The sequence below is a fragment of the Neopelma chrysocephalum genome, unplaced genomic scaffold (assembly GCF_003984885.1).
Source record: "Neopelma chrysocephalum unplaced genomic scaffold, ASM398488v2 Primary Assembly neopelma1_102, whole genome shotgun sequence".
Taxonomy (NCBI): domain Eukaryota; kingdom Metazoa; phylum Chordata; class Aves; order Passeriformes; family Pipridae; genus Neopelma; species Neopelma chrysocephalum.
Genome location: NW_020897765.1, coordinates 95,841 through 106,821, shown reverse-complemented (window position 1 = coordinate 106,821; position 10,981 = coordinate 95,841). Strand labels below are relative to the sequence as shown.

The window sequence follows — 10,981 nt, the reverse complement described above, 5'->3', positions numbered from 1 at the left end:
TGCTTTGTTGTCTTTCAAAGGAAATTGGAAAGCAAAAAACCCAAACAAACCAACAGCAAATATGTTTCCAGTTCAACAACTACAGAAATTAATTTTGCTAGTCACAAAAGGTGAATTTTCTTATCATCAAGGATGGCCACATTTTTGCACCCATTCCACTTAATGATGATGTATTTTTCTTAACTTTCACAGTAGTTGTTTGCATTTAGTAATTTTCTGAGGAGGTAAGAAGCTTAAATGAGTGTCTTTGCTCATTATTTATGTTCTCCATTTGCATAACTCCTTCACAACTGCTCCATTAAACACCTCTTCCCCTCCAAGGCCAATTTTAAAAAGCCTCCTGCTTTATGAGACTGACAAGTATGACTCACAGTATTCCCCACGTTCATTCCCCCAGGCATCGTGGGATGTTATTCAGCCAGTAAGTACCTGTTCCAGTTCATACTCCCCCACTCACACTGCTGCTGCAGTAACCGCTTACAGCAATCTGGGAAAAAAACTAAAGGTACCTCTCCAGCTCTCTGCTGTAGGTAAGAAACAAACAGTAAAAGTATTTGCTTTTAATATTGTCCTTCTCAGCACCAGACGTAGCAAGAGAGTGGCTGAACACAGTGAAGGAGGGTTACACGCTCTCTCCCCCACTCCTCCTGTGCTTTTACTCCTACCAGAAACCTGGGAGTTTCTCAAGACCCCCAAATTGCTTTCCAATCATCCTTCAAACCATTTCAATTTTCTGTCAGGAAAGCAGAAAGTTATTCAACATAGATAATGCTTTATCTACTCTTAAGCCGCTTCCATGCCCAAGGAACACACTCAAATCCCCCACACGTCCCACATTCAGGACCAAAACCAGCAACATTTCTCTCCTCAACAGAGAAGTAGAAAACCAACAGGTACAGTATCCCTGCATACTTGGCTTCTATCCCCAGTAAACAAGCTTCTCTCGTAATTACAAAAATACCTCCCTCGGTCTCCAAACAGTCAATATTCATTCACCGCAGAGTACTGACAGGAGCTGATTTTACAGTTCTTGTTCCTGGACAGTAGGTTTTCAAAGAGGGAATGTATGCTAGAAAGTTTTCCACTGGCTGTTATCCTTCTCCACTGGTTAAAGGACAGACTGCTAAAGAGGAATGAAATGCATATCTAGAAATGACACACCCACTACTGAAGTGATACTTCTTCCACAGTAAGCAGCGTTGTATGAGCTCAAGCTTCAATTACTTCTATGGTAACAACAATTTTCTCTAACATTCAAAGCTAAAGACACCTTAGAAATTAGATTCAAGACCTGTAGCCAATTAAGACAAATCTCAGGACTACTGCAGCAACCAGACCATTTCAATGCTGGGTGAACATATGGTATGCTGCAGCAGGAAACACACCCACGGTATTTGAAGAGAGCCCTTGTAGAGCCAAGCACTTCCAAACCAGATGCACATTTTATCTAAGGCAGCTAAAGCCGGGAGTTTGAATCATAGAAACAATAGCTCCTCCCAGAGATTTAGAAATCCTGCGAGTCAGCCAGCAAATCAAAAGCTGAACAACCCCCCAGTCAGATCTCCAAAGATCTTGCCAATGTTAAGTGCACTGATCCATCACTTCTCTACTTATTAGTCTGATACTCTTTAGATCTTGACTAAAACATCATCCAGGCCACCTGCCATGAGGCTTCTCAGTGGGAACCCTGGAGGCTACAATCATATTTTATAAAAATCTTCCAGGATCAGGTCCAGCTCTACTTCATTAATGCATACCTGTGTCTTAACAGGTATGTTAAGAGAACGCTATTCCTCCCGACACATACACTTTCCCTCACTGTTAAGAGAACCAAACACCTTCAAGTAGAGAAGTTTTATTAAGCCCTTTCCACTCCTTGGCAACAAAAGGACCAGCTTCCCAAACAAGATAAATTTCTTATAAAGGAAAGGCCTGGCTGCATATATCAGAGGCCTCCTAAGAGTTTTACTATTAGGGAGAATCATGTCAGTCCCATTTCACATCACGTCTTCTCAGCTGCCTTCCATTTCCTCTGTATCCTGCTCATCCTGGCTTTCTCAGGTAGTTACAGACCATGATAGCCAAGGCTTTAGTCTCAACTCTGTGCCAATAAAGATAATCTAAAAAAGAAATGCACATAAATGTTTCCAGTAGCAGCAGGTTTCAAATTATTCAAACTCATGCTAGTAGAAGCTGTTTGTCTGAAAGACATCAAGAAAAACAGCTGCATAATTTAAGCTGCAAGGCAGTAAAATATGCAGCTAAATAATAGAAAGATATTAATTAAAAGAAACGGGCAGGGGACAATAGGTTTTCAGAGGAGATCTGAAATGAGACTGAAAGTAAACAACGTAGAGAGAAAGTAGGTGAGAGTTTCAGAGGCAGAAGCTGTGATGAGAGCACTCTTGCACCAACGGCAGCAGAACCAAAAGTCCACAGTATTTGGCAGCAGGAGAAGAGTAAATGAGACAACAGGTCTAACAAGTAATCTCAGCAAGCAGAGAGGAGACTTGAGCTGTGAGAGGGAAATCAGCAAATTCACATTAAGATCACGGGCTAGGAGAAGCTCATGGAAAGAGAGAAATGTCACTAGTAACATTTAGTGACATCAGAGCGACTAACATTACTAGGTATATGAATGTGAAAAGACAAGCCATGGCATGGCATTCTGCAGCTACTTAGATGTTCATGCATTACTCTGATGCACCTGCCTGGACAACTTGTTCTTCTCTTGTCTCTTTGTTCTATGCAGACCTTTTCTTATCATAGGCTCCAGAAAACACACAATCACTGCATAGGGACCACAACTCAAGTATTAACTTGTAGCACACCTGCTACAATAAAGTCAAATAAGATGCTCAGCTGACAATGATTGCCGCAGGACAAATACTGGTTGGTGGATTCACTGATCGCAAAGTACAACATGGAGATCAGAGAATGAAAGTAAAGATATGCATCTGATGAAAGATTAGCTGGGAAGAAAAAGCCAACAAAAAACTCCACGCTTGGCTGATAAAGTATAGCTTTGGAAAAGTATAATCATGTGAAACACTTCTGTGAGAGTAGCCAGCAGAGTCTACACTTCAATTCTTTTCCAAGGATTGTTATGCTTCAAGCGGTAAACAAACAATGTTTTTTCTTGAACTATTTATAGCCTTAAGACCACCCAGTAAAAACATTACACTCAACTCTAAGGATGACAAACCAACATTTGTTTTAGCAAGACTCCTCTGCACGAGTTCTGAGAGGCCTTCCTGCTTTCTTAACAAAACTAAGAACAGTACCACATTTTACTCCTATTTCTCTTGGACGTTACAATAAAATTAGGATAGTGAGGCAGAATATCTTCCCCATGAGTTCTTTAACTCTACCCCACTGCAGTATCTGAGCTTCCTCACATATGGAGCAGAGTGCTTGCACTTTAACTTTTGCCATATAAAGAATACACAGAATATATTACTTTGGGCTCTTCAAAGAGGGGAGGAAGAAGAAAGAGGGAGGGATGACACTATCACAAATATATCTGCTATCTTAACATAAGAAACATTAGGAACATAAGAAGGATGTATTTCATCGCACAAGAGACAACCTTTAGTGTTCTTTTAGAATATTCTGTGATGTTGGAAGATACAGTATGGCACACATCACCTGTGGAGGTTATGAAGAGACCTGACCATAGGAGAGGCCCAATACAAGAGAAGTTTTGATTTTCAGATACTTTTTCAGTTTGCCAAACTCAGCACCTACTAAACATATTTGATCTGGAACCTTCAACAAGACTATTATTAAAAATAAAGTCTCCTGGTAAGCAGTCAATATTTTTCAGAGTTAAACTAACTTGTTTTGTCAGCTTAGTCAGCAGGTTACCTACTGATTTCATCTCACCTTAATACAGACTGCTGATTTTTACAAGTTGTACCTGAAAATGCTACACCCTTATTTCACCCCAAGCTGAAATTCTCATGCAGGGTTCCCCATTCACCCTTTTCTAAAATATCAGCATCACAGTAACAAATATATGCTCTGCAAAGCATGCATGGCTCCTGTTAACAGCATTAGGGGCTTGCATAAGTAATGAGCAATGCTATTTGCATAGTCTCAAGCAAAGGTAGCACCTACACTCTTGTTAATTAACCCAAGGAAAATAACACATTCCCTCTAATATCAAGAAGAGGAGTTTAGTTCTGCTTTCATCTGCTATACAATAAATTGATTCCTCAAAGAGCCCACCTGTTAGAAATGCTCTATCTTCTATTTCAATACCTGGCACTAAACCTATGAAACACTTGACTGAGCACCTCCAGTGCTGTCAGAAGGACACACTGACAGGCTAAAAGCGCAGGAGGAAAGGCACCTGCAGATACCATCTTGCTCTGTTCAGGAGCACATCGTGACCTGTTCTTTGCAGCACCCTGGACTTGGCCCCTGAGAGCTCTGTGCAAAGCTGCAAAGGGCTATTTCTGCAACCCACAGGAGACATAAGCCTCTGCGGCAGCTGCCTCACCAGGAAGGTCAGGAAAAGGGAGGAACCATGCTGAGGCACAGTATCTACTATTACAAATTCAGCAGTTACTTCCCTTTACTTAGGGGTGGAGGGAAGGGCAGATCTCTGTGACCAAGCCCACCCCCTTCTGTCACCAGTGCTCAGATTCAGGATGGGGTGGAAGGAATAGCATGAGAGGAAGACCGCTCCAGGTAACACAAATACTAAAGAGAGCAAGAACGCTTGGGTAATTATGAACAAGCCTGGACACTGAGTAACTGACAGCCCACAAGTAATTTCCTACCACGCAACAACAAATAAAAACCACACTATGTCTCCTTAGACTCCAAGTCACTAAAAAGGAACTGAACACAGGCACCAAAGAGAGCAAGATACCCTCGTACCCCTCAAGGTTGCCTTGCTATACCAGAACTGACACTTTGTCCACACAGATGCCACCCCACTGTTCTGTAGATAAGCAAGATTTCAGTCATCAGAAATGTCAAACACAGACTGCTTTCACTAACAAGAAATAGAGCGGCATCTTCTAGTGCCTCTGCCAAGACCCACCAACACACAGACAAACAGTACTGTGAGCATTATGTAACTCCAGAAGTTCGCAAAGCCAAAAATCAGAACCTCAAGGTTCTTATGAGAGGAGATACATAAAATTCTTGAAAAGCAATTGCTGCTAATGAGTTCAATGATGGTTTCAGGTGCATATTTTCCCAAGGGATTCATTGCACTGCCTCTGTGGACACTGTCTCCATGTTTCTGTGGATACACACTTCTTGCTGTGTTGTAGCATAACAGAAGCAATTTGGAGAGGGGTGGGGTGGCACAGGGAACCCTTATGAATAGCACTGAAGTCCACACAATCAGGTTCTGTTCCCAGATCTGACAGCATGTCCCTATATGACCTTCCGAGTCAGTTATAAATTCCAAAACTCCATTTATGCTTCTATAAGACAAAGCCAGTTCAAAATGCTAAGCAAAGGTATTGGGAAGTTGCACCAGTTCTTTTGTTCCAGAGTTAGGGTTTGGGGCTTTTTTCCTGTTAAACTTAGATCAGATAGTTACTGGAACTTTGCCCTCAGAGGTACAACACTTTCTACTTGTACTCAGCCTGTTCCTGTACTCTTACCTTCATTACAATGGGATCCACTTTATGAGATCTTCCCAAAGCCAATCTGTTTTCTCTTTACCATAAGAGCTACTTACTGCAGCAACTCCCAGAAAATCAGAGGGAAGTAAGTATTAGACTCTTGCCTCTCTTATTCATGCTTCTTTCTTCCTTCCAACAATTCCACAGGGCTGGGCACAGCAAGTGCAGCACAGGGAACAAAGATCACACTTAGCATACACTGACCACAGACAACCTGCAAGCTTCTTCCTTCCAACATATGCACAAACAGAATGGAGTGGACAGTGCTTCCCTTGTGGAAGAAAGAATACACACCTGTAAAAGCTTATCCCAATCCACTTTACTCCGCCTGATTAAAATAACACAGTGCTGACATAACAATCTGCTGTAATACTAGTGAAAAATGGAACAGAAATAGTAGCCAACGTCTTGCTGGCTTCTTAAACCAAATGTAAAAAAATAATGGAAACATTTCAAATTTGGAAAAGCTCATCTCATGTCACTTACCTCCTTTGGACACAAACCAGACATACAACACTCTAGGATCCATTTCCTGTATACACAGGGTAATCGCTTGCTGATTCAGTGAAGTTGCACTATTGCCTTATTGCTCCTTTTGAGCTAAATATAAAGTTGTATTTTCCAAAATACAGACAACACACTTGCATAGGCACAGAAGACCTACACAAGGCACAGAAAAGCTACAAGCCTAACCCACCAGCCTAACCCTGTACCTGTACTATCATTTTTAGAAAAAGCTACACATAGAACAGCCAGTGCCTTTTATACTGCCAGCAAAAATTTGTTTAAACTACCTTAAAAAAGAACAGCATTTGAAATTACAGCCTAACATCTTTTCTTAAAGAATATTATTTAAACCTACAAAGCATAATGGATGACATGCTCATATCTTATCTCATTGCTCTGAAGTTCTCTAATTTTGAACTATATTTGGTGTTACAGCAAGTGAATTTGCTTTTTTTGTAAAATGTTCCAAATTGAGTAACAAAACCAGAGGAAGAAAAAAAAAATCACTGTGTTTACTCTCAATACAAACTAATTAACCTATGAACATAAAAGGATGCAAGTTCTCACAGCACATAAAGGATTTGTATTAGTGATAATTTAAGAAGTTTATCCTTTTAGAGTAGGTCATTTCCTGAATTAGACATTCTGAGTGAACTTCTTTGTACTGAACTAATCTAAGCCACTTTCCAGGCACCAGGCAATGAAATCAAGTGTCAGACCAGTTACCAACATTTGAAGAAATGCCACAGAAAAAGGTATTTCTTGTCGAATACGTGCTATCTACTGTATAGGAAGTGTAGGATATTCAATTTTTCAAACAAAGAATTCCTCCAAGCGTCTTGAAAGATAAGTTATTTATGAAACTTCTTGCATGCAACACTTCTGCTCAACCCCCTACATTTTTTTCTCTACTGACTGGAAAGATACTTCAAATTTTTTGCAATAGCAGTCAAACAAATCTGTCCCTGGATTTGTCCATTTTACCCAGCTTGTTAATTCACCATTCAGTTTCCACATATCAGTCAGAAGCTACAGAAGGAAATACCATGACAACAAAAAACCACACATTTCGGCAACACAGCACTTACTTCCTTAAAAGGTCCTTTATTTATTTATTTTCATAAAGCTGCTAAATGTACCCACTTGAGACCATCAAGCTCAGAATTTACACAAGTAGTGTAAGCTATTCACTTAAAGGTTCTCACAATCATATTAAAATTATACTTGATCTTAAAAACAAAAAATTGCAAATGGATCTTCAAGTGGTCCACAAGCAAAGAGACTGAGGAAAATCATGTATCTGCGTATGCATAAACAAGGATAAAGAAACATCTGATTTAGACAGTAGGAGAGAGTTATAAGCAACATTTTTTGAACAGAGAGTCCTCTCTGGGCTACACCAGTCAACTGTAGTTATTCAAAAGGAAGTCATCAGTGCAATAACACTGCAGATGCTGGTTTCCTGCGTCATTCTAATGCTTCGCAAGCTAATTATTGTAAATAAGTTTGTTAAAACATGAAAATAATTCAATATAGCTGGAAAACTGACTGGAGAATCTCTATAGAAGTTAATATCTTTCAGCTGATCATAACTAGAACTGCAAGTGTTTTAACTTCTTGTTATTTCTGTATTAGTTCTGATCTAGTTCATTCAGTCTAGGATACTGATGAAACTCCTCACTAGTACCTTCAACTTCATGTTACAGATTTTCAGATAACCTTTCAGTTACAAGCACACCAAAAGGGACTAGTCCAAGAAAATATCTGCAGGCAAAAGGATCTGGGGAAGGCATTAGCTACGAGAACTTAAATATAGATATAATAAATTTTTTAAATATTTTCAAAATGTAAGAAAAATTACTTCAGGAGACAAAATGTTTCCAGTTAAAGATTCAAGGTTCAAAACTTCCTCTTAAAACTGTTCAGAGTTTAAATCTCTGACCTAAAAGAAAATAGGAATCTAATTTTCTATCTGATTGTTACTGAAACTTCCAACCAGAAACATCGCAGATTTTAAATCTTGTCACAGATTAGCTACTTAATGCCTTTTTCCTTCTGTTCAAAGCCAAAATCACCACCAAAAAAACCATCACAACTTACTTCAATTACTACTTCTATATTTGGTTTCCTTTCCTTTTTTTTTTTCTCTCTCTCTCCCATCCCCCCCAGACTGCAACCATCCTGTACTGTACTTTTAGCACTGCAGGTCTTCCTTAGAAACTTATTTGCTCTGTTTCTCCCAAATTGTTTTCCATTCCTAACAGATAAACGTTCTAGATAACCAAAATACACACAATCTGAATGGCAAACTGTGTTACTGGCTGGCATTCCGATATTGTCACAATGTGCCTTAGCAAGAAACTGCTTCCTGCTTTTCTAAGAATAGCAGTTTTCAGCTTGAGAGTCCCAAACGCTGTCATCTTTCCTAAATGCTTCAGTAAAAGAATGCTTACTGTTCCTAAAGCTACATTCACCATTTGGGAGCCAAGTTCCCACCAGGTGAGTTTTTCCCCCATTCTTCCTCTTTTTTTTTTTTTTTTTTTTTGAGGAATCCTTAAAGACATTGAAGGAAAACTTCTTTCAAAAAATCAGCATGACTGGAATTTTACCAGATTGAGCAAAAGAGACAGAATTCCTATATTTTTAAATAAAAAATACAGCTATAGCTTCAATACAGCAATACTGGAGGTGGTAAATTACTTTCCTCTTTAAGTCAGCAAAGAATATAAACCATAAAACTGAGAACATCGCTCTGTCTGCTATTACAATTACTACAAATTGTTAATGCCAGCACTCAGAATAGTCAGACAAACCTGTTCCACCTCAATGGCACAATGCAGAGTGAGTGACAGCACACAGTAATTTTTCCTACTAGGGAGCACATAGCCTTTCCCACAGAAAAAAAGAGAAAGCGCTCTAAATTCCAAGCTATTCAATTTCAAAAAGGTCGAAGTGATTCAGTTAAACGCTACTAGATAAGTTACAATATGTAGCCACTTGTGAAGTATTTTAACATTCACTTCAGGGCCAGGTTCTTTGTTCCGGCCTGTCTTTTTTATAAAATGCTAATTACATTAAACACATACATTTTATATTATGTGCGTGTTAAGCCTCTTCCTCTCCTTTTCTCCCTTGCCATCCCACAATACACATACTCCCAAATCTCATAACCCAGTGCCCTGTGTCATACTGCCTAATCCCGCAGTGGCCCCACCACAGGCACTGGCAGTATAATCTGTTCAGTAGTCCAACTGGACAGCAGATGGCTTTGCATCAAGTGCTGATTAAAAAACCCACCTCCATCAAACATCAAAAAATACGTAATTTTATCAATATATTTACCATTTTAACTGAGCAAATGTACAATACGTGTAAAATACAAGTGAGGTATTCATTTTCCAAAGCCACTGCGCAAGCCTTCATTAAGAATTTTAGAATTCCAGCTTCCTTTCAAGAGAGGTAAACACAGCTGTACACAGATAAAACAGACCACATCAATCCCACATCCAGCTGACCTTGATACTTGAGGTGAAAATGAGCTACCAAATTAAATAAAAAAAAAAAAAGGGAAAAAGAAAAGCCACCCCAAATGACCGGATGGGAACTTGCTCAAGTGGTGGGGTATTTTGGTTTATTTTCTGGAAGAAAGAGAAGTTTTATGACTGAAGAAAATGATGTAACTGAAGATTCTCTGTAACTTTCTGACACAGGGAAAAAGTCAGGAGCAGGAGACAGGTCAAAACTTGTGCCGCAATTACCATAGCCATGTATTTGTCATATTTCCCATGAGTAAAACCAAATGAACCTCGCCTCTAAGAAGCATTTATATCAGCAGCTTTCTTTGGGTGGAGCAAACAACTCGGAAGCATAAATAGACATTAACTAAGACTACCTCATATAGCACCAAAAAAACCCCAAAATTTGAAAATATGGTTTGTTAGAACAGTTTTAATCCAAATATCTCATTTTTTAAAAAATCATTTCAAATTATTAAAACTGTGTTTCCATATTTGCTGCTCCATTTACAGTAAAATAGTTTACCGTAAGATAGTTTACCAGCAATGATGGATAACAGAGACTTTAATAACCTATACTAAATACTTATCACAGGTGATCTAGTATTACATTCAAAAAGTTCACTTTACAAGCTGTCTAGTAAGCCAAGTCGTGTTTATTTGCCTTTCGTCTTCAATTTTTTTTACTAAAAAAAAAAAAAGTTGCATTTCAGCCTCTCTGGATGGGTCTGTATCCACATCAGCATGACCAAATATGCAGACTTACAGAGTCATGTGATGTAAATCCTGAAAAAATAATAATAGTAAATTGTGCTTAAAGTAGCTTCATAAAAATAGACTCAAAGCAAGGCCAAGAACCACTGGCAATCTAAGGGAGGGAAAAAAAAAAAATCCACACCGACCGGTTGAGAGACGCTACAACCACAGAGCCTCTTCCAGCACCAGAGCCCGGGTCTGCAATCACTGTTAAAGAGTGTTTGAGTCGGGCAGCCTGCGAGAGGCACAGATTGCCATTTTGAAACACCGTCTCACGCTCACACGGCAGTGCCAGCGCACGGGCAGCCTCCTGCCCCCGCACGCCGCTCCCGGCCGCGATGCGGACCCGCAGCACCGCGGCTCCCTCGGCCCCGCCGGGACCCGCACGCCGAGGAGGACCCGGCGCGGCTCCCACCGCGGATCGCCCCGCGGCCGAGCTCCGTGATGTCACCCGTGTGCGGGGCCCCTTCCGCGCCCCCGCGCCGCTGCGGTGGCGGCCCCGCGCTGCCGGCGCGGCCCCGGCGGAGCGCGGTGCGGGGCCGCCCGGCACCCGCG

General features: G+C 40.4%; 1 protein-coding gene across 11 annotated transcripts in view; it reads right to left on the bottom strand.

The window, feature by feature from the left end:
• ABI1 (abl interactor 1) overlaps nt 1–10,981 on the bottom strand; it is a 77,658-nt gene that overhangs the window by 65,604 nt on the left and 1,073 nt on the right. The gene's annotated exons all lie outside the window — the stretch shown is intronic.